Source organism: Rhinopithecus roxellana, chromosome 9, assembly GCF_007565055.1.
Source record: "Rhinopithecus roxellana isolate Shanxi Qingling chromosome 9, ASM756505v1, whole genome shotgun sequence".
Lineage (NCBI taxonomy): Eukaryota > Metazoa > Chordata > Mammalia > Primates > Cercopithecidae > Rhinopithecus > Rhinopithecus roxellana.
The window spans coordinates 11,455,039-11,478,181 of NC_044557.1; the positions used below are offsets into that span (position 1 = coordinate 11,455,039).

At 39.6% G+C, this 23,143-nt stretch overlaps 1 protein-coding gene and 1 long non-coding RNA gene across 47 annotated transcripts in view; one reads left to right on the forward strand and one right to left on the reverse strand.

The window, feature by feature from the left end:
- The window catches only part of ST18 (ST18 C2H2C-type zinc finger transcription factor), a 308,472-nt gene that overhangs the window by 209,939 nt on the left and 75,390 nt on the right, over positions 1-23,143 (forward strand). The window lies entirely within an intron of this gene.
- LOC104666974 lies at positions 8,792-14,040 on the reverse strand. The gene is made up of 2 exons (XR_748625.2): positions 13,650-14,040; positions 8,792-9,195 (listed from the first exon to the last, which is right to left on the reverse strand). It is a non-coding gene; the product is annotated as an uncharacterized LOC104666974 (long non-coding RNA).

Sequence of the window (23,143 nt, forward strand, 5' to 3'; positions counted from 1 at the left end):
TGTGGCATGTTTTCCCCAGCATAAAAGTTATGGCTATTTTGTAGAGAACACTGGCAACTTTATTTGGTTCTTCTTTTCAGAATGCATTGGACATGTTATTGCTTCTAGAGCGACTACTTACAAAAGTATTAATACAAATAAAACTAATTTAAATATACTATGTATTGTTCATGGCACTAATAAAATTGATACTGACATTCTCATCTTCTTATTATACTCTATGTCAGCTACTATCATCACCATTAAAAAAGCAATTTATAACCACAGGCCCACCTTTAATCATATTCCTTATTAGCATTTCCAGTCTTTCCTCTAACGCAATTCAGGTTACAGGTGGTGTTGAGAAGGCTCTCCTGTGTCTTTCTAAATCATGACCATTGCATTATCTCTGTGCTTTTCTTTTATTACTATTATCCTTAGTCTGAACCTCATGCTATTGCATCTACTAATATTGGTAATTGTCTCTTACATTGGCAAAGTGTTTTTACACCAGTCCAGCCCCCTTCCTCTAATTAGGAAAACATATTCTAGCCCCTGAAATGACTTTCCTATGTGACTACTTAGAGAGATAAATGAATTCAGGCCTCTTAAGTATGTTAGAGTCAAATCTCTCTGTCCGTTCATGGTCTTTTTGCTGTGTACCAATTTGTCAGCTTAAGTTTGGTAATGAAAGTTTTAATTTAAGTTTCTCTCTTTATTTTATTTTACATAATTTCTTACTTTATATAAAATCCTATCATTTGGCATTTTCCTCTAAGTTTTAAAATGTTAAATATTTTATGAGCTCTCTAATCAATAAATTATAGGTTTATTTTATTTATTTATTTTGAGACAGGGTCTCACTCTGTCACCCAGGCTGGAGTACAGTAGCGTGACCTTGGCTCATTGGAACCTTAACCTCCTGGGCTCAGGCAATCCTTCGACCTCAGTCTTTGGAGTAGCTGGAACTACAGGCATGCGCCACCACACCCGGCTCATTTTGTTTATTTTCTGTACAGATGAGGTTCTCACTATGTTGCTCAGACTGGTCTCCATCAAACTCTTGAGCTCAAGTAATCTTCTTGCCTTGGCCTCCCCAAGTGCTGGGATTATAGGTGTGAGCCACCATGCCTGGCCTAGTTATAGATTTAACAATAACATTTCATGAGTATGTGAAAATTGTTATGAATTACAGATCTAGATGGCTTTCTAGTTTTTCTTTTATCTTATTTCATTCACTATAGTCTTTATATCAGTAATAAATACTTTAATATTTTGGAGGTTTTTTTTAGAATTCAGTTTCCTTTAGCGGTCATAATTTTATTGGAACTTATTACATAAAGATTTCTGGAGGTGACAACTAAAGAAAAAAGTGAACTGATACTGATTTCTAATAGTAAGTGTTCCATAAGTCCATCAGCCAGGCAAAAGGAAATTAATCATTTTAATCATGAGGTTAGAGAAAATAAGGGAGAAACTCTCTTCTTTCCTTTTTTTTGGTATTATTTCCAAATGTGGGGCTCAATGCATGTTTTAGAGATTTAATAGCGTAACTACTATATCATGTTGGCAATGTATCTTTTTCAATACTAGGACAGACCTGAACATTAGAATCCAAGAAACTAACGCCTTCAAGAAAACCCTTTTTACCTATAAGCCACTTCGAGACTGATCACCCAAGAAGCTGATGATAAGGATTAATTTAGAATGGAGAAGTGTCCCTCCCGGGTGTGGGGGAGTCATCTGTAGGGTTCAGCCACCCCGCCATCGGTCTTGTCCGTGCCTCTGTGTGATGGAGGGGCTCCGTGTGGAATATGAGGCTGGAGGTCTCACACCAACAGAAGCATTGCAGAGATTATTTTATGTTTACTGTACTGTTCTTACTAGGGCAGAAAAGTGTCTTAAAATATATTGGGGAAACTTTCAATAAGAATAAAAACAAAAAAGAGTTTGTAGTTTAACAAGAAAAGCTGATGAACTCTAATGCTCTTATATATTTATGTATTTGCATAGCCTATTCTAGCATTTAGCGCTGAAGGTGTACCTCAACAGGTAGGCACTGAATGATTTGTTGGAACAATGTGCACAACGTCTGGTTGGAGCCATAGAGCAAGTCCGTAAGATCGTCAGGACAAATGACATTATCTGCATTTACTCATATGTGCTGAGTTCATGGAAGTTAAGTGCTTTATACCTGGCCTGTGACAGGGAAGCGACTGAAACAGAGACAGGACTCAGGTCCCGTTTCCAGTCCAGACCCCGCACACCCTGCAGCCGTGGGATATTGTCTGCTTCCACTGCAGGCTGCTGCAAGCCACTTTACCATCCATACTTGGGGGGACTATTAATTTAAATTTTATCAATAAATTAATATATCAAGCTGAAAAGTATCCTAACCTTCTGACAAACCCTGCCACATCTTCATAATTCCCTGAACTGCTAATTATAAAGAGACTGCTGGCTGGGCATGGTGGCTCATCCGTGTAATCCCAGCACTTTGGGAGACTAAGGCAGGTGGAACACTTGAGGTTAGGAGTTTGAGACCAGCTTGGCCAACATAGTGAAACCCTGTCTCTACTAAAAATATGAAAATTAGCCAGGGGTGGTGGCACGCACCTGTAATCCCATCTACTCGGGAAGCTGAAGCAGGAGAATTGCTTGAACCCAGGAGGCGGAGGTTGCAGTGAGCCTAGATTGCACCACTGTACTCCAGCAGCCTGGGCAACAGAGTGAGACTCCATCAAAAATAAAATACAAATAAAATCAAAATTTAAAAAAAAATTTTAAAAAGCAGACCACTACCATTTCCTTCTAAATTGTTTCCTAGGAGATAATTATGTGATTTTAAGTAGATGTTAAAATATCTAGGAATGACTCAAATATACATCCATTTTATTTGTTTTTTCTTTTGAAATGCCATCTCCCAAGTGATGACCTATCAAGGGCCTTGTACTTCCAAGGCTGATTTTTCAGTATGGGAGGTGTGAGTCACTTAACCTACACCTGAGGCCTGTAATAGTCATTTACAAATGGACTAAAAGTGGAATCCTCTTCCTTCATAGTACCCTAACCACAAAGGACTAAATAGTTATGTTTTTTCCAGTTTTTATTACATGTATGTAATAAAATATATATATTATTACATAAATTACATAGTACATAATATATATAACTGTGATTATACCAACCAACACACTGTAATAAAGCATAGTGTGTGTGTGTATATATATGTATATATATAAAATGGTGATTACACAGGACAGAGCACTCCCCAACTTGTCTAAGGTGTACTTTAAATCTTAATATCTGTATTTTAGAAAAATACTATGGAGCTAATGAATAAATGTCCATAGAGTTAAGAGACTCAGAAACAAAATAAGAGCAGGAAAACGTGCTTCATTTTCTTTGCTTGTTTTTCTCTACATTCAAATATTATCACAAGGATATTGGTGGCCTCTGTCAACCAATAGATTACAGGATTTGAGAGTCTAAGGCACTAACATCTCTAAAAATCAGACATCTTCTAAAACTGTGGCAAAATATCACCACTGCAGGCTGCATGTGAGGATTGACTTGCATTGCTGCTTTTGCATGGTCAGAGCTTACCTACAGAGACAATTTTTTCATCCATTTAGCTTTTCTTTTCTTGTAACATAAACACTTTTACACAGCAGAATTTGCCACTCTTGACTGAGGCATGAATATTTCCTTTGATACTTGTTCTTGTGCTCTAGCACAGTATTAGATGTTGCAGTGGATATGCAATTCACAGCATTGGTAACAAACCCAGGGTGTTATGTAATAGCATTGTTGAGGGTGAGAGGAGATCACGTCCAGCTTGGGACTTAGAGGTGCCCCCAGAACCTGCCGGCTCAGAACCATGGCATCCCCTGGAGGCTCACTAGAAATGCAGACTCCAAGGCTCTCTCTGGCCTTTTAACAAGATTTATAAGAAATTAATGGGTGTTTGGAAGTTTGAGAGGCACACATCACAGAGACCATAGGTTGAACTTTACTAATTACTTAGAAAAACTCTTCTCACCATTGCTAATTTTTAGTGGTATGAAGGTTGGCTGAAAAGTCAAAAGTCTGGGTTTCTTTGGTATTTTCTTGATCTATGAATTCTTGGGGAATGTTAATCATTGTTTGCATTTCTATTTGAAGAAAAGCAGCAGAATACAGAACAAATGTCCAAATCTTGACAGTAGTGTGGCAAAATGCACAACCCTTGGTCTATCTTTGTTTTTATCTCTTAGAAGTGTTTGAAATCAACCAGATCTTCCTTAAACATTCATCATGTATCAGAAATCAAGTTTAAGATGGAAACTTTTAAGATGCTATTTTATATGCTTCCACAGATGACTCTATAACCACCTAGATTGTGTTCTCAGAGTATCTCATTACATGTCTCTGACAGAATCTGAAGTCTCCGTCAAATTCCGTGTCTGTCACACAGCTCCCTTGCAGCTTTGGTAATTTAGAAACTAAATTGCTAAGGCTCCTTTGGACTTGCTCAGACACTGCACAGGTCATTGGCTCTCTTTGTTCCAAACCTTCTCAACCTCATGCACTCTTCAGCACCTCCAATGCAAGCAAAATTATTTGACTGCATATCTCGTTTCTCCCCGGTCCTACTTGAAGAAATGCATGAACTTTAATCATCAGGCAGAATACTTTCTTTCTTGCTATTTTTTAAGTAAACTATACCTATTTGAGGTCTCATTTTAATTATATTATATGCTTGCAAACATGTTTCTGACACCTTGTAAATTTTTTTGCTGCTTAAAATGTGAACTGAAATAAAATGTGTCCCATAATGTTGACAAATGAACTCCCTACAATCCAAATATCATGTGCTCTGGTTTCCAATATTTCGTCTCAATGGGCAAATTCTCAAAACTCTACTGCAAACCCTCGCCTAGAATTTGACCGGTTTGTCAAATTCTATGGTATGAAGGTTGGCAGAAAAGCAGAGAGTTTTTGTAGTGGAAGGAACACTGGGTTAAGAGCAGCCCTGGGTTCCAGGGCTGTTTTCCCTGACTAGCTGTGTGACCTTGGAAAAGTGTTCAAAGACCAAGCCTTGCTGCCTTCTTGACTAATGAAACTTTTTGCATATAGCACTTTGAGCCCTGGTGTTACAGTTCCCCCTGCCCCCCCTCCATCTCAAAACATACCTTTAAAAAAAAGTTTTAATTTATCATACCTAATTCTGACTTTTTAATATACTGCCTACTTTTTGAAGACAAGGAATCTATTTTATTTACCAGTGTAGGCCTCATACATGATGTTACTTGAGAAATATTTTATTTTACATTATCTATCCCTGTATGTTTAGCCTCTTGATGTATTCAGCTGTATCTTGTGAGTTCATTTTTATCTTTGATATTCTCCTTTGCTACCTTTACATTTGGGTTTTTTTGCTTGCGTCATTTTTCTTCTCATTTAGTTTCTTCTCCCTGTAGGAGAAAATCATTTTTATCCCCCTTCCCACCAACAAATTTTGTTTTTTCAATATCATCACTGTCTTATTTTCTGAGAAAATCCTACGTCTAACACTACTTCTAATTTTTCATGTTAGAAAACGTTCTTTCCATCTCAACTCTGTTCTAGGCCATGCCTGACATAATTCTTTCCTTTGTCTTTTGACGTATGGAATTTGTACTCATTCTTTCAGGCTCAAGACTGACACTACCTTCTCCATGAGGTGTCCCCATGACCTCCCAGACTAAGACTTTTTCCCATTGTGTTCCCCAAGCACTTCTTTACTTATCTGTTTCAAAACACTTATTACTTTGAATTGTAGCTATTTTGTCATTCACTCATCCATCTGTCTACCCATTCAGAAGAAGAAAGCAGATTATCTGCCTTCGGCTTTACAATTTCTTTGGGGAGACAATAAAAAAGGAAAAAACTATATTTTTTTAAAAAACAAAACTTTATCATATATAATTCTGCCTTTTTAATATACTGACTACTTTTTGAAGACAAAAATATCTCTTTTATTTACCAGTGTAGGCCTCATACAGGATGTTACTAGAGAAATATTTTATTTTACATTATCTACCCTTGTTTGTTTTGAGAATAAATAATGTAGCTTGTAATTCATGATAAAGGCATTTCTATTTAACATGTTGATTCTCTACAACTGTCTTTAAAGTGACTACAACTTCTTTTCTTCCAAGTTCGTAAGTTCTTTCCCTAATTCTATCCCTTTACTTATATTTTTAAGAAAATTTTATTTTATTGTGATAAGAACACCTGAGTCCTGCCCGCGTAACAATCTAGTTCTGGCCCCTTTAAAACCAAGGCTGTTTAGCCAGCAGTTTCCACTGGCCCCTCAACTACAAATCAGCCTATTCTGTTTAATCGTTTCTAGTTCATTTTTCTACAATCAATAAGGGTCTTCCTTTATAAGTGTATTTTATCAAAGTATCAGACATACAAAGGAGATGTTCTTAATTCTGCCAATGTCTCACTTGGTTTCATTTGGTCATTTTCAACTGGGAAGAGAAAATAAAACTGGAAACAATGTGCCCACCGCCCATTCCTGACCTGCTTGTAGGAAGGGGTCAGCCCAGGGAGTCTGAGGATGGGCGTGGTCTCAGATTGCTGAGCCAGAAAGCAAAGTGACAGCCAGAACCCAGGAACGCTTAGACGAGATTGAAAGCTGAGCAGCCGGGCATGAACGACGTAGATTGGGACGAAGAGTTGCATCTGAACAGCGGGTTTTTTGTTTTGTTTTGTTTTGTTTTGTTTTGTTTTGTTTTGTTTTGTTTTGTTTAAAGGATTCTCACTGTGGTTCTCTGCCTGAGGCACAGGAACTACTCTGGGAGGCTAGCCTGGGGGTGGTTCTCAAAACTGGGGTGGGGAATGTTCTTCTAGGGTCTCCTGCAAAATCAGGGCAGGGGAGTGAACCCTGCATAGGGATATGTTGTAACATGCCCCTGGGAGCGTTCTCTTTGCCTTTGCCCCAGTGTTGAGGCTCAGGGTAAATTCTGTTCTTCCAAATTGCCCCTGTGAGAATAGAGTGAAGTAGACTCCTAGACTCCTCAAAGTACTCAAGGTAATTCTCCCAAGCCCCTAAGGGCCATCCTCCTGGTCTTTGGAAGCCGACCCAGAGCCTACAGTCTGTCCTGGAGGATCAGCAAGCTCTGCGTTCTTCAAGGAAGGGCTGGAAGGCTCACACAACCCTGGCCGTTGTCAAAGAAACTTGGCTTCCCAACACTGCAACCTCCCTGGTTTCCTCTACCTCTCAGACTGCATCTTCTCAGGTCTCCTTGCTGGTTCCTCAACACCCCAGTCTCTGACACTGTATTCCCCAAGGTGCATTCTTGATCCTCTTTGGTGGTGATCATTTGGTGATCTCCATGGGGCTTTCAATACATTTGCATGTCCATAATTTTACATCCCTAGCACTTCGCTCTTTCCTGAATGTCAGACTCCTATAACCAACTGTGTAGACAGCATCTGCAAATGGATCTCTGATAAGTATTCAAAATTAAAATCCTTATTTTCTGCCATAAAATGATATACCCATCATCTTCCCATGTCAGTAAATGGGGACATTCAAAAGTCTTAGAGGCATCCTCGACTCTCCTCTTCAGACTCTGTATCCAGTCTGTCCAAATATCCTGATGGCGCTAACTTCAAAATGAATCTGACCATTTCTCACCACCTGTGCTGCTGTCACCAGGCCCCTAAGCCATCACAGCTCACTCCAATCACTGTCAGCACCTTCTCACAGGCTTTCTTGCCTCTGTTCTTCCTCATGTAAGATTCACTCCATGAGACAGTCAGAAGCCCTTCAATGAGTTTCCCCTTTCTTAAAGGAAAAGACCACATCTTTACTCTGGCCTGGTCTCCCTGCCTGTTCATTGCCCCCTGCCCAACTAGAATCCACGCTGGGTCCTCCAGACCTGCCGAACTCTCAGGCCTTGGCATGCTATTCCCACTGTCTGGAATGTTGTTCCCTGCACAACTGCGAGTCTCACATGCTCACTTGCACCAGGTTTTTGCTCAATGCCTCCTTGTCAGCAAGAACTTCCTTGACCTTAGCCTTTACAATACAAGCCCCTATCCCACCTTTCTTTATTATTCTCCTTCTGCTTTATTTTTTATGAAAAAAATGTGTCATCTTTTGACACACAATCCAACTACTTGTTTACTTTGTTCCTAATCTGTATTTTTTTCACAAGAATATAAGTTTTGTGGAGCAGGAATCTCCTATCTCATTGATAATACCCACAACATCTAGAATAGTGCCTGCCACATTATAGGAGGCAATGAAAAAAAAAACCTGAATTAATGTGTTCTGAGTACTGTAGAAGGCATTGGAATGAGACACAGGAACTCACAGTTTTTGAAAGCTAACACCTACAAGTCATGAAAACACATTGTGGTAATTCCTATACAACAGATTTATGTAAGGGAGCACAGTGGAATGAGCAGCTCCTTCTGACTGGGGGTTTGACCTGAGTTTGAAGGAAAAGAAATTGCCCAGGAACTTCTGCTGTCACAGAGCAGGCACTCCATACAAATGAGCTAAATGAGAGTGTGTGGCAAACTTCCAGAAGTCTGGTACTTGGCTTACTATGGGTTTAGGTGGCCTTGGGTCAAAGGAGCAAGGATATATAGGAATAGAGATTGCTCCTTGAGTTCTCTCCGTTACTTTGAGCTTACTTCTACTGGCCTTTGTTTAACAAGATATCCTCATCTTTTAAAAGCAACAGAAAATCATATATCAAAAGAAAGCTTATAGTTCACGATCCAAATGTCTTCAATTTTTATAATTTTGTGCCTTCATGAATCAAGCTTTGATGTTCTGTTTATTTCTATATTTATAACAAATGCAGGGCAATCTCTTGGCAACACAGTAGACCAAGGCTGCAGACAGGTTTTTAACCCCACGCGATGCCTGTGTACCATGGGAACAGCCCTATAAGTAACGATTTACATTTGCAGGATAGCTCCCAGAAGTCCAGCCAGCCAACATGAGGGTCAAATGGTAAACTGAGCATCCTGAGCCCTTCCATGCCCTGAAGCACTGCCTGTGTCTCAGAAACTGTGCAGACACCTTTAAATGCCTTGTCTTGCTTGCTTGATCTTTAGTACCAGGCGGTGGGTGCTACTGTCCACGTTGTCTAGATGAACAGACTGGCTCAGAACTGTGTCACAGGTGGTTTTGACATTCTCCAGAAAGAGCAGTTGTATAATAACCTGAATAAGAATATGAAATGTTAAAGAAAAAATTTATGTGATGGAATCTTAAACTAGGAAGCAAGCACTGGCAAAATAGCCACTTCCACCTCCACTGGTGAATGGAAACATCAGGGCACCCCATGAGTACCAATGAGGCCATGGCAGAAGCAGTGTCGGGGCTAAGCCTATTGACCTCTAGGTGCCCACAGCTCCTCAGTGGGGCTGGAAGGAGGTGGGCCTGGGAAAGTGTCATTTGTCAGTAGCTCTGGTATTGCATGCGGAGGAAGGCACAGGTACATGTGGAAGGGGTTAGGGCTACAGGAAGTGATATGTGGAGCTTGCAGGCTTCATTTTCAGTTGAGTGCTCCTCTATCAGGTTATTTCTGTTTCAAGTTATTTGTAATTCAATAGGATACTTGGCTGCGGAAACATTCCACAGATTTGTGTGTATACATATGTATACATATCCACACACATAGAGATACTACACATACATTTATATACACATAATTATAATAATATATCAAAGTAGGTGATCCTTGCTAACTCAGTATGCACATGACTACTATAACACATGGTCCTTCTTTTAAATATTACTCCAGTATGTTAGTGAGTTCTGTTAAATGATTCATGCAATGTTCCAGTGAAGTGGAGAAGGATAAATGGAAGTATTCCAAATATCAAACAAATCTTATTCATATTTATCAAAGACCTGTGTATATCTGTAGGTTTTTAGTTTTTTTGTGTGCAGAAAACTAAAAAAGGAGCCTAGATTTATGAGCCAAACCTCCATATTCGGCTAAATGTCAAGAAGTGAAATTGACATGTATGATAGTAGTTATAAAACAGCCACGGCCGGGCGCAGTGGCTCACGCTTGTAATCCCAGCACTTTGGGAGGCCGAGGCTGGGGGTCACAAGGTCAGGAGATTGAGACCAGCCTGGCCAGTATGGTGAAACCCCATCTCTACTAAAAATACAAAAATTTGCCAGGCGTGGTGGTAGGTGCCTGTAGTCCCAGCTACTCGGGAGGCTGAGGCAGGAGAATCATGAAGGTTGCAGTGAGCCGAGATCGCACCACTGCACATTGCACTCCAGCCTAGGCGACAGAGCAAGACTCTGTCTCCAAAAAAAAAAAAAGAAAAAAGAAAAAAAGAAAGGAAAAAAAACCAGCCATATGGTCTTTAGAAAGCCTTTTGTCTTAGTAATTTAAAAAGCCAGAAAAGTACTATATTGCTCATATTACTGAAGAAGTTCTGTCTTTGTGTGTGTGTGTGTGTGTGTGTGTGTGTGTGTGTGTGTGTGTGTGTGTGCTTGTTTTGTTTTGCTGTTTTCCCTCTGTGGGTCTCTATCTTCTATTATCATGTCTGCCCTGTAGGCTGTCTCTCTGTGGGTTGTGCTATGTCTGTATTTCTGCTAGCCTTTGACTATGTAACTGTGACATGTGCACACTTGGTTCCCTTCCTTCTTTCTGGCCTCCCTGCCTTCATTCCTTCTGTTTTCTTCCATCTTACCCAGTCTTTCTCACTGTTCCTTCTTTTTATTTTATTTTTCCTTCTTCAGATTTCTACTCTAAGTGTTCATGCTAGAGAACAGAAGGACATCTGTACTTTATTCATTACCATACTAATTAGACCTTTATGTTTCCTGGTCTTCACTTAAAGCCCTCCTAAATTAACTCAATTTTACATATGTGGCCCTGGTTTGAGTGCTTCTGGGGGTGACTGACCCAGAGTAACAAAGAAGTTCCAACCCCATCATCAGCTAATGATGTTTACTTTGTGAATAAATGAGATCGTTTTCATTAGTAAGGCTGTGCCTGCATCACAAACATAAATAGAAACTTAGTATTTGATGGATTTGGACATGATGTGTTACAGAGACAATTTTCTTAGGTTGTCCACAATAACCTCCCCAACACATCCTGAGTTGTCTGGATAATTCACATGAACTTAAGTTTAGGTACATGAATAAAATATTAATTGCCTTTGTTACTTTTGTTTAAGAGTAACTTTGCAGCAGGCATTTTTCTAAGTATTTTACAATCACTGTCACTTACTATGTTCCAATGTCTGCATTCAACACTAAGAGCCGAAATAGAATTTTGAAATGGATTTTGCTAGGACGTAGATCCTGGTTCTGCATTCTATTCAACAACCTCCATTAAAATGTAAAATTCTTATCTTGTTTATAAAATAACTGCAATTTACTTTGAACTCCAACTTTTATGACAAACTTAACTGTTTCTCCTTTTCTTGGAAGTATGCATGCAAGGGTTCCATTTCTCCTCAAACTGCAAAAAGTGTTTCCACAGTGCCTAGAAGATGCATAGCAAATAACCCTTACCTCCAGGAGGCCCTGGGACCTGTTCTATGCGTGAATGGCAGTTGGCTCCCTTCTCCTTGAGGGTTAATTCCAAGACCCCGGTGGCTGCCTGAAACCTCAGATAGTACCAAACCCTATATTCACTATGTTTTTTCCTATACATACATACCTATGATAAAGTTTAAGTTATAACGTAGGCACATAAAGACATTAACAACATAACTAATAATAAAATAGAACAGTTATAAAAATAGGCTGCAATAAAAGTTATACAAATGAGGTCTCTCTCTCAAAATACCTATTCTACTATACGCACCTATTTTCAGACCTCGGTTGACTAGAGTCAACTGAAACCATGGAAAATGAAAGCATGGACAAGAGGGGACTACTGTATGAAATCGGAGAAAAGACATGGGACATCAGTCCTCACGAATGCAGGCATTTGTCAAATAAAAACAGAGGAAGTGGATTACGTGGTAGGGTGAATGAAGCCTCTGCATCATTCATGGGGGGGTTTGAAAAGAATATGAAGGTATTTGTATTTAAGATTTCTTTTTCTTTTAAGTATGAGGTTTAGGGTTTACCAAACTTTCTCCCAGGGAAAAACTGAGCCGGCATGGTTGGTTCCTCCACTGACCCAGGAGCAACCTTGTAGCCCTAGCCTAGGCAGGTGGGAGGAAAGAAGGGGAGAGGCAAGGGCACCTCCCAATCTTACCCTCTGCCCTAGACCTCTACTTCTGTGCTTAAGCAGCACCCAAGTCTTTTTTGCTTTTAATTAACCATTTTTTGCAAGCATATTCTGCTAATAAAATTTCTGCTTGGTAACGTGATTGCTATTTCAAATTAGATGAAATACTAAATGAGGGAACATTTTATTTTCTTCTAAAACTAGGTGTTGGTGAATTTACAAAATGTGGAATCTGTGTGGTCTGATCACATGCTAAGATGATATATACAAATAAAGTACCGGATTTTTATCCCCCATTATTGTGGCATTTCACAGCTCTTACTGTTTTACTTTATTGTTTGGTTAGAAATGCAAACTTCAAGCAAAAAAAAAAAAAAAAAAAAAAAAAAAAAAAAAAAACAAGATAATTTAGATTATTCACCAAGTTAGTTAAGGTAAAATTGAGGCACTTTGAACTCAATTCTATAAATTCATTTAACAGGAATATGATTATCTTAGATGATTAAGGTGCTTCTGTTACTCAACCACATTTAATATTTTTTAGCAGATACAGTCTATAATAAAACTCAGTACTCATCCAAGATCAATTAAAATGCTGCAATAATATTCTTTAAAAGTTTTTTTAAGATTATTTTAAATATTCCTTCCTCAAATGTAGTGATGATTTTGGTAAAGCAAATATTCATAAACTAAGTAAATTTTATTTTTGTCTTTATGATCAAAATAAGATAATTTGTTTAATTTTTCCTAATACTTTTTGTTTTATAATGCTGTTTGACAAAATAAGTATAAAATCACATATATTTTATTATATTATATACTCAAAAGAAAGTATTTTGAAGTATTACTCAAATTAAAATAACCGTGTGGGCTTTAATGAAGCCAAATTTACTAGCAAACAAAAATAGTAATAAATCTCTCTTTGTATCTGAATTCTTCCTGAATTCTTTCAGTATGTTGATTCTAAAATCCACATAATGTTCATCTCTTGTATCTTCAATTTTCTAATTTTATCTTATTATATTCAACTTCTACTCTTTCCGGTACATCCCTATGATCCATCATGTTACCTTTTTGAGGAAGCCAGATCCTGTTTCTATACTGTGTAGCTAATCCATGGCTATGCAGTAGCTGAACTGCTCAGTCAATTTCTAGGCACTTAAGAGGAGTTTGGGAGTGCCCAAATGATTTAACTAAGACATATTGTCTTTGAGTATAAATTAGAAGACATTTATTTATATTTTATATTAAATGGTATTTCAAATGTTGGTGTATAATTTTGTGTTTTAGCCAATGACTGAACAGTTGTTTCTTTAAAAACTTTGGTCCATGTGAGGATTAAATTATCTTTAAAACTGTATGATTGTTCATGTTTCTGAAAAGCAGATTTTGGAACTGATCAGTTCATGATGTCGGGGTCATTCAATCTTTGTGTGGACCAGTTAGGATTACCTGGCTCACCGGCTTCTGCTGACTTACTTCCTATCTCTTCTTTGGCTGTCTAGCAAAAACACATCCTCAGTGGTGGGGAGCCGGGCAGAGAAGCCCACATGGATAAGGGAAGTTAGTCCCATCATCTGCACAGTAATGGGTGGCTGTTGATGGCTCTCCCAGAGGAAGGCAGTTCTCCAGATGCAGGACGAGTGCTGTCACCAACATACATCTTCATATGCTCGCATCTGGGTGGGGCTTAACTTCAGTGGTCATTCACTGAGCATGCTCCTAACACACAGACCTTATGTTATGCACAAGAGATATAAAAACGAGCAAGAAATGGTTTCTGTTCTCTTGTAGATGTTTCCAGGTTACTGGGGAAGACGATTATAATGTAGAGAGATAAGGTTTATAATCAGGGTGAATGCCAAATGCCTTGCTGGCACAGAAGCAATGTGTTGTGACGGTGTCACTGGAATTACATCACAAAGAAAGATCTATTCATCCAGCGTGAAGTGGTAGCCGGGGAATCCCACCTACCTACTATTACCTCATGATTCAGAGGAAATTTCCTGTTACTCCTCTTACTGTTATTAAATTGTATCTTGTAATGGCTTGGTTATTTTATGAAAAAAATTCTGTGGTAGACGATATTCAATTAATTTATCATTTATAAAACTTAATCCCAACTAAATGAGAAAAAAAGCATCTGTTAGCTTTGGCCTTATGGTAAAAAAATTCTCCCCTTTTATAAACCTGATATTATCAGATAACCTTGTCAATGGAATCAGTGTTCCATGACAGCATGGAACCATAGTGAACCATCAATAAATAGCAACAACTTATTAGTTGCTGAATTTATGACATGAGTAATAGGAGAAGGCTTCAATTATAGGTTCACTATTGGACACACTGTAGCTCTGTAAACATGAGTGTGGTCACAAAGTTTCTAAGACATAGGTGAGAGAGTCGGCTCATGAAGTTCAGGGATTATCCTTACAGAAGGAGCAATAGCTTCACAGTCCTCACTGGGTAAAAGTGAATTTGTCATTTACAGTGGCCCATTAACTCTCTTAGGAATCACAAGGCCTATTTCAGATGAATGCACTAGACTGTAACTTTTCCCCAGGGTCCTGTCTCCTGATTTCCTAAAAATGCAGCCCAGTTAGCCATGTACAGATTGTTTGTGTATCTTGCAGCACAGCCTGCCAGGGAGTAGTACCTGTGAGGGAAGTGGAACTGGGCAGAGAGAAGCTGAATTGCAGTGCAGGTTCTATGGAAGCCTTAGCCAACTCTGCCAAGAGCTTTGGTGATAGGTTCCTCTTCAGAGTCAGTCCTGCCTTGAGGCAAGTGTGAATATGGGCTGTCCCAGGGAGATATGACTTTGGGTTAAATGGCTCTCTGGTTGAGGGCAATTTTCAGAAGTGAATTCAGCTAAGGCCCATCAGCTCCCCATACTTTCAGCCAGTGGGGAAGATGTGTACCTTAGTCCTGAAGGGAGGAGGAAGTGCATACCACGGTATCCACTAACATCTACACCTTTTCAGCTTGAATCCTTTTATACTTGCTTTGTATATTAACTTCATTACGTACCTATACTTCTACCTGTTCCCTTCATCCTTGCCAAGTTCCTCTGCTTATCTAGACAGTTTACTTGGTTGCACGACTCAGATCCTTTGAGCCCTTGGTCGCCATGACCTTCAGATTCTCTGCCTGCTAACCTGTTGATTTGCTGACAAGTTTGGGCCAGGAACAGTAAAGAGATACCTCCAGTGGATCACTTGGGTGCTATATATATCCTATCCCAATATGTAATAAGCCCCCAGCCCTACAACTTCCAGTGACCAGGGTCAGTGACTCCTGCCAGGATGGTGACTATTTTCCTTGCCTGTTATCTCTCAGCACAAGAACCCAGGTGACTGAGGAGGAGTCTGAGCTCAAAGTTGAATAGGACTCTTGCTATGTACCCTAGCAGCAGCATTCTCCCCTTGGGAACCAAGATTCTCAGACCCACAGGACCTAGATTTGGTGTAATAAATGTACAAATCCTTTAAGTAGTAAAGGAATTATGGTAAACCAATCTCCTCCTTACTGTACCTTTTTTGTTTTTGGATCCTTATATTCAAACTGTTGAAGACATCGCATTCTCTAATGATTTTTTATTAGGCATGATGCCTCTCAGGAAGACAATCATCCTGGTAGGTGTCACCTCCAAGCTAGCCTCTCAGCTGTGCCTCCACGAGGTCATTTTTGCTGCTCCATCAGGCTAGCAATTTCTGAGCTGTGTGATATGTGATAGTATCAGTGAATCTTATGATTGTATTTCCACGGTTATTTTCCTAAGTGGGTCCTTGGTCCAGGGAGATGCATGAGGATTTCCTGTTGGTAGAGCAGACGCTCTGCATGACCTCAGGTAGATATTGTCCCAGCTGAGGCCCTGAAGGCAGAGAAGGCAAACCCATGCCCAGAATTCGTGTCAGTTCCAGTCAAGTTCAGTTACTGCCCCTTCTAGAGTGGAAGGGTCCAGTGGTTGGTTGGTTTCTTCCAGGAATGGTTTCGTGTTGGGAGGATTCATTGTCAACATTGATTTCTTTTGGAGGCAGATTGGACATTGGGCTGTGGGCACAGCCACATCAGTCTTAGTGAGAGCCTATGCTGTTGGGCCTGTTCAATGCCCCAGTCACTGCCACTAATGCTACTCCATCAATGACCTCACTGTGCCGGCCCTGGGAAGCTTGAAAACAGACTAGACAACACCTGGTCAGGTTGTTCTGTCTGTGGGTGGATTAATGCCTCCTCTGGTAAATGCCCTTCAGTGACTGTTATCATGCAAAGTTAAGACTTTCCCATTTCACCCCCAGTCTCCTGAGTTCACCCACATGCCTCCTCCTCAGACCTCCTTTTCCCTGATATTCCAGTTAAACCATTCATCCCCTTGTCCCTGCCTGACTAGCTAAGCTCTTCACTTTGCCCATGGGCCCACATATTTTCTTACCTCAGCCACTTTTCTCTCCACACAAAGTGGAGAACCAGCTGCACCAAAGCCCTGCGCTATAACTCTGCCCATTGGAAAAATTTCTTCTCTCTGCTCCTCTCAGACTCACCCTTAAGTTGCGACCTGCTGACCATCTTCAGACTGCGCTTAGATGCTGAGGCGACCCATGTACAAACCAGCTCTTCCTTTTCTTTTCTTTTCTTCATAGCTGGTATTCATAAGCCTGCACATGCTCTGCATGTGGCAGTCAAAGTTGAGGAACTCCTGCCACTGTGGTGGATGTCATGGGTCTGGGCTGCCTGCCTATGTGGCTTGCTTGTTCCCGCTAGACTTGCTTCAGCTGAATCTTGGACTTTCCATCTCATGATAGGACTGTTTCTGGGCCTGCTTGACATTATGACTTGGTGGGTCTAATAGAATCCAGTTCATGATGGTTGGCTCTGACATATGGTCAGGGATTTTATCTCTACTAGGGCTGTTTTTCTAGCAGTGTATAATTCTGTTCTGCACATGACATGGCATTGCTCCAGTCCCCTGTGGGTCTGCATTGTGATTTGTCTATGAGACCCTGCCATGAATTCCATCGGCATCTTTTCTGAGCACAGATACCTCTAAACAAACCATTGGCTTTACCAGGTTGTATGGTCCAAGCAACAGGGCTTCCCACACTGCAGCCAGGACTCACTGTGCAGCCAAAACTGGCCTTGTCTCTTAATGTGTGATTCAGAGCAGTAGTCCCAAGTGTGGAATATGCTATCACCAGAACCTAAAACAGCCAATATGACATTATGCTTCCTTCCCAGTGGTGGGAAGTGTGAGATGCAATATAATTTGTCCTTTGTTGTAAGTGGGCACATGCCAGAATGCCCCAGACCACTGAGCCCCTAAGGGCTTCACTGATACGGTGTGCCCCGAATCTTCGTTCGACTTATCTTCCACCTCTCAAACACCGATGTCTTGTCAAAGCCTCCAAAATACTTGCCACTTCTTGCTTCTCTGTTCTCCTTAGCATGGTATCATCAACAAAATTTACTAATGGAATGGTCTGTGGGTTATCCAGATTCTCTGGGTCCCTTCAGACTACATCCTGACAAAGGACAGCAGTTAGCACAGCCTTCAGCAAGATCACAGCTCTGCATGATCTTATCATCAGAATGCTAACTACTCTTGGTTCTGCTTCCTGATAGAGATGGAAAAGAACACATTTGCCATGTCAGGAACTGCAAAACATGCATTTGAGTCTATGTTAATCCACTAAAGCAAAGATCTCATATTTTGGCATAGCAGCTATGTTGGAATCAGTACTTGTTTGACTTGACAGCAGTCCACTGTCAGCCTCCAGGATCAGTCTTGTAGGGTCCACACTGGTTAATTAAATGGAAAAAAAAATGATAAGGACCATCAACCATGCATTCTATAAGTTTTAAGGGTGGTACAACTTGAATCTCCCTTATCTGAAATGCTTGGGACATAGAAGTGTATTGGATTTTGGATTTTTCAGAATTTGGAATATTTGCGTATACATAATGAGATATCTTGGGAACGGTACCCTAAGTCTACACATGAAATTCATTTCTGTTTTATATACATGTTTTGCACATGGACTGAAGTTAATTTCATACAATATTTTTAAAAATTTTGTGCATGAAACAACGTTTTGACTGCACCTGTCACATGAGGTCAGGTGTGGAATTTTCCACGTGTGGCATCATGTCAATGCCCCCAAAATTCAAATTTTGGAGCATTTTGGATCTTCAGATTTGAGATACCCAACCTCTACTAGTGTTTGCCATTCCATCTAGAATATAATGTTTAAATCTACGATCTGGTAACAGAATGGGAGAAGTTTTAGAGGATTTCATTTGTGGGTCTCACTTCATTAGCTCCTACCACACTAGCCAAGAAGCCAATATGTATCTGCACCAATTGTACATGCAGAGACCAGTGGTACACCCATGAGAAAAATTTGTGAAGCCAGGACACCCCCTGGGACAGGGTTTAATTTGTGATCTGCCCCCATATTCTCCCACTCTATCAAAGGGCCATAATGAAGCTTCAGTCCCTAGGTACCAACTCAGACAATGAGTGCAGTAGTCCTTGAATGCTGTGTAGTCTTTTTTCCCCAGGGCAATTGTTCTCCAAGTAAATGACCACAGGTCCTTAAGAAAAGAGACTAGGGAGACCTTCACCATAGGGAACTTCCTTGAAAGGGACGGGCTCTTCTCTTTCAATCATTGGGTTCTGAGTTTAAGAACTGCCTCAGGCCCAGAGACAAAAAGCCAAGGATCATGGATTTTTATTAGGGTGGGTTTCCTGGCCTATGCAAGGTATCTGTCCTAGAATGTCCACTTCTCTGAATCTTTTGATCCCTTCTTTATCCTTTGCAATGGCAATTCTGGAATCACTGATTAGTCTGAGCCATTGTTTTTCTAGGCTTTCAAAAGTCAATGCAGTATAGGAGATGGCTTGCACATCAACTTTCCCTTATCCAAGTTGATATTCCATACCTTTGATCCAGCACCTTCAGGATCCAGCCTGTCTGTACACCTCTAGCTCCTGCCATGCGTATGAGCTAGATCTTGCAGCTCCTTTTGGCCCATGTACCCTTCCCACTCTTAGAAAGCCAGATGCTGTGGTGTGTTGATGTTGGTTATTGCTAATGGGCAAGGAGGGGTGATGGAAGCATGTATTCATCATCTCCAGTGTGATGCAGAGAGAAGGGGACTAATTGTTTGGTTCAGAGGGTCCAGGGCACTCTCAGGATTTAATATTTTTTAGTGCATCAGCCAAACGATCCAGATCCTGTCACCATATGCAGTAAGCGTTGCAAGTTTAACGTGCTCCAGTTTGAACTCCCGATCTCCAATCCTTGTGAATCCTGCTTCTGCAAGTCTTATCCATCTCAGAAATGGTAACTACATGATTTCAGTTCTTAAGAGAAAACCCTTGTAGGCACCCTTGACCCTTTACTGTCTTTTACATCCATCATCTAATCTCCCATAATTCCATTTGCTTTCTCTTGCAAATGTATTCAGAATCTCACCAGTTCTCCCCACCACTGCTAGTACAACCACAATCCAAATCACTCACATCTCTCATTTGGTTTATTGCTACAACCCCTGACCATGCTCCCTGTTTCTAACCTTCTATCTACAACCTGTTCTTAACATGGAAGCCAGAATAGTCCTCCTAAAATACAAATCAGCCCCTGTCACTCTGTCAAAACACTACAACATATTCAAATCTCACTAAGAGTCAAAGTTCCTAAAATGGTCTGTAGTTCTCAGCATAATCTGAATCCATTATTTCCCTGACCTCATCTCCTATTATTCCTCCTCCCTCACTGTGCCTGAGCCTTCGTGTTCGCCTTCAAATGTGCCTTGCACAGCGCTGTCTCAGGGCCTTTGTACCTGCTGTTTCTGCTGCCTGTCATCTTGTGCCCCACTGTTTCTGCATTTTCTCCCTTACCTAACCTCCTTCGGATCTTTACTAACATTCAATCTTCTTAATGGGGTTTTTCCTGACCACATGATCTCAAACTCTGATCCTTTGCTAACTTATATCTCCTATTTCCCTTCTCTGATGTATCTTTTTCCAAAGCAAACATCTTTGAACATACTAGTATTTTACTCAGTGTAACAATTTTCTAATCTCCTTTCTCCATAATAAAACTCTAGGAAGAGAGACACTTTTTCAATTTTATTCAATGCTATATCCTTAAAACTTAGGACATTGCTAAATAAATGTTTATTTAGCACTTATTACATATGTATTGAATAGGTGAATATTTCCAAAGGTATACAAGCTGGAAATATAGTACTGCCCATATACATTGATATTGCTGAATAATTGTTGAGTTTTGTTTTAACTAGAAGTATGCAAAAGGAATTAAAAATCAATTGCATTAATTAATGATCATTATTTTAAGTATAGATTGCATTTGTTTTAGAAATGTGGTATAGAAATGCAAATTAACTCAGATATGGTTCTTTAAGTAATTTATGTATTGGGTAATTAGGTCAAATGTACACACGGATACCACTGAAAACATATGCAAGACAAACTCTCAACCAAAAAACAAAAAGGATCACCTCTTTTTAATCATGCCTCATCTTATATTTAGTAAATGAAAAATGCCTGTCCTTTCCTAGGTCAAGGAAAATTTTCTCCATCAGTATCTCAAAAAAGTGATCTATTATCCTTTAAGAAAAAGTTGAGGACTGTAATTCTAAACCAAATAAAGTTCAACAATTAGCCTCTACAAAGTAAGACTGTCAATTTGAAAAGCTTTTTATATTCCTCCATCATTGGCTGTGTTCACTCACTGGAGCAAGTCTGCTCATTGAATCATTGAACAGTATGATATGGATAGTTTTAAGGATAGTATTAAGTAATTATAGGTATAATTTAGGTCCAGACTGCCTGAGTTCAAATCTGGGCTCTTTCATTAATGGCTGTTTTATATTTTACAAATCAACCTCTCAGAGCTTTAGAGTTATAATAGCACTGACCCCAGGACATTATTACAAGAATCCAGTGGGCTGATACATGTAAATTATTTAGAGCACTCCCTGGCACATTGCAAGTACTCACTAAATCTTACCTGTTATCATTGGTTCCACTGGGTTAGAACCTACAATTAAAGTCAGGACCTTTAACTTTAGTCTATAAACACTTTCGGTAATCAAAGAAATTTGCAGCTCACATTGGCTGAACATAATCAGGCTGCAAATGGACCTGCTAAGACTCTTTTTTTTTTTTTTTAAGTAACACTTGATTGAAGTATAACACATATCCAAAAAATTCGCAACTTATGTATGTATAGCCTTATGAGTTTTCGAACATACCCATGAAACCACCACCAGAACAAGGAACAGGACTTTATCAGCAACCCAGCCATTTCCATCATACCTCCCCCAGCCGTGACCCTTACAAAAGTCATCACCCCTGACTCTGCCTTCATCGATTAATTGTGTTGGTTTTGGACATTATGTATGCACTTTCATTGCCTAGATTCTTTGATACAACCATATGTGCATGAGATTCATCAGTGTTTTTTGTAGCAACAGTTGCCTTTTCCTCATGGCTAGCATATTCAGGGGCATGAATATTCCACCATCTTTTTATTCATTCTGCAGTCAAAGGACTATGCGATGTTTCCAGTTTGGGAGAGACTACTGCTGTGAATATTATTGAACATGACTTTTTGTGCATATATGGACATGGCTCTTTCAGGTATGCACTTAGGAATGGAATTTCTGGGCCATGGATAGACATCTGTTCACCTTTAGTAGATATTGCCGAGCAGTTTCCAAAGCAGCCATACCGATTTACCTGTGCCAGCAGTGTATGAGCATTCCAGTTGCCTGAGATCCTCGCCGACATTTGGGGTTTGTTGGTCTTTTCATTTTAGCCATCCCAGTTGGCATGAACAGTACCAAAGTGTAGGTGTTTGCATTTCCCTGGAGATGAAAGAATCTGAGCACGTTTGCATTTGTGTATCAGCCAAAAGTTCTTTTGTGAAGTGACTACCCATGTACTTTGCCTAGGTTTAAAATTGGCAGTCTGTCTTTTCTTATTTATTTGGAAGAATTCTTTATATATTCCATATATAAGCTATTTTTTGATGTAGGTACTGCAAATACCTTCTCCCACTCTTTGGCTTGCATGTTTTCTCTTAATGGTCTTTGGAAAACCATACAGCATGTCATACATATAGAAGAGTGTGCATATGAAGAAGCGGGGTTCATGGCTCTTCACAACCTGACAGTGCTTGTGTAAATGGATGGAGAAGTGGAATGTTAATAGGAGGCTCCCCTTACTGGATTGACAACTTCTGATAAATAAAAGTTTTTCATTTTAATGCCTTCTGATTTGTCACTGTTTTCCTTTAAATTAGTGTTGTTTGTAACCTGCCTGAGAAAATTTTGCCTACCCCAATGTCGTTAAGATATTATCTCACATTTTGAAGATATTATCTCACATTTTCTTCTAGAAATTTTATTATTTTACAGTACAAATTCACAATCCTTCTGGAGTTTATTGTATATACTGTGAGGTACAAGTAGAGGCATCTCTTTTTCAGATAGATATCCAATTAATCAAGCACTGTTCACTGAAGAAACAACCCTTTGCCCAATGATGCCTTTGTCATCAATTAACCATATATGTGTGGGTCTACTTCTGGACCCGATGAATGGAATATCTTGCTGTTACATTGGTCTGGTTTTTTTTTTTTTTTTTAAGTTTGCACCAATAATACCTCATCTCAGCTACCACAGTTTTATGATAAGTTTTGACATCCAACATTGTAAGTCTTCCAACTTTGTTGTTCTTTTCCAACATTGTCTTTTCTCTTCTTAGTTCTTTTCATTTCCACAGAAATTGTAGAATTAATTTGTTAACTTTTAAGAAATATTCTCTGGAGTATTGGTAGGAATTGCATTGAATCTAATCGATAAAGAAGGGGAAAGTTGAAATCACTATACTGAGTCTTTTCATCCATGAACACTTTGCATCTCTCTAT